The following is a 1727-nucleotide window of genomic DNA, read 5'->3' on the forward strand; positions in this document are numbered from 1 at the left end:
GCAGGCCCCGAGGTTCAATTCCAAGCACCAAGAAACAAAGGACTGGAGTGGAGGAAGCTACAAAGGAGACAATGAGGAGACTGCTAGAGAGTGCTGACTGAGGCTGTAAGAAACTGACCGTACAAAATGAGAACACAGTTATTAAACGTGGAAGACAGCAGACTGTAGTTCAGTGGTGAACTGACAACATGACCATTCCATAGTATGGTCAAGGCAAAGGCTGTTTGTTATTTGCAGATATGAGAGTCCAGAGTGGAGAGAGAAAGTAGTAGACTGAATGTGGTAGCTGTTGAAGCCTGGTCCCCCCCATATTGAAGCCTGCTGGCTAGCTTAAAATCACCCGTAGCTAGTCTGTAATTCTCCTGTTTCATACTTGCTAGCCATCCCATATTGCCAAAAGCAGGTTGACTGTGGACACAGAAAAATAGTTTGGCTCAGAACAAGGTCAAGTTGACTATATATGCTGAGGCTTATTATTATTATTATTGGAAATTGCCCAACTGTAGCCTTCACTCAGAGCCAAGCAAGGCAGAGGGCAGCTTGAGTGTTATGTCTAAAAATCTTGGGAAAAGGCTGATCACCCCGCAGCCCTCCCTGCACCTGCTTTTGAGCTCATTATGGGTTTTTTTTTCCCTATAAATAGACCCTATATGACCTCCTGGAAACATTCATGGTCATAGCTTTCAGCTCCTGAGTCTGAGCTACAGTTCTGATTGATCAGTCTTGGAGTGTGTGTTCAATAAACCAGCCCTGGTTAACTGAGATCGATGTCTGAGTGGTTTGTGTGGCAGTTCCCAGACCCCAATAGCATCAGACTAGACTCAGCCATAAAAAAAAAAAAAAACCATGCAGAGAGAGAGAGAGAGAGAGAGAGAGAGAGAGAGAGAGAGAGAGAGAGAGAGAGGAGCCTAGAGTAAGAGGAAGCTCAGGATGCTATAAGGGAATCCACCAGAGAAGACTGCTCAGACATGGGTTTAAGCCAATAGGAAGTCTCTATTAGCTGGGTGTTTAGGAGTCCTTTCTCAGGTTGAACTCTTAAGCACAAAACTCATATCCTGGGCTGACATACTTCAGTTAACAAGAATAGTTAGCCAGAAGTGGAACTGTCGACACCCAAAAGCAAGGTTAGTTGAGATTTTCCTAGAACTATGACCTTTGATTAATTAAGTCATTGTTTTCATTTTGGCTGGTGATGCGGTCTACATGAGTTTTATGGCCCAAATGGTACTTCCATTATGGAGTCGGTTGTGCTAGAGTTTGGGGGACCTACTAAGTTCTGGGGCCCTGTTACAATGATAGCATGCTCAAGGGGCAGGGTGGGGGCCAGAGAGCAAGCAACAGAAAGAGCAAGAGTCAGAAATACCAGGGTTGTAGGGAGACTGAGTAACTGAGAGAGGGATCCTGATAGCTGGGGCAGTTTGGGGGAAGAGGTAAGGTGGGCTAGGATGCTGCCAGGGACTTTGAAACAGGTTCTAATGATACTGGAGGTCCAGCATGAGCTTTGGTGTGTTAATAGGCACCACTGATAACTATTTGCTCTTCTAACTTTTGGAATATGGGAAAATGGAGGTTTATGGACCCAACAACCAGCATGCAAAATGGCCTGGGTTCAATCCCCAGTACAAGGTGGAAGGGAGGGGACTTGAACAATGGCAAAAAAAGTCAGTACACTTCTTCCAGTTACCAAGAGAAAGGTAGGTATACTTAACATTCTTGGTAATCAAAAA

This window comes from Mastomys coucha, unplaced genomic scaffold (genome assembly GCF_008632895.1).
Source record: "Mastomys coucha isolate ucsf_1 unplaced genomic scaffold, UCSF_Mcou_1 pScaffold20, whole genome shotgun sequence".
Lineage (NCBI taxonomy): Eukaryota > Metazoa > Chordata > Mammalia > Rodentia > Muridae > Mastomys > Mastomys coucha.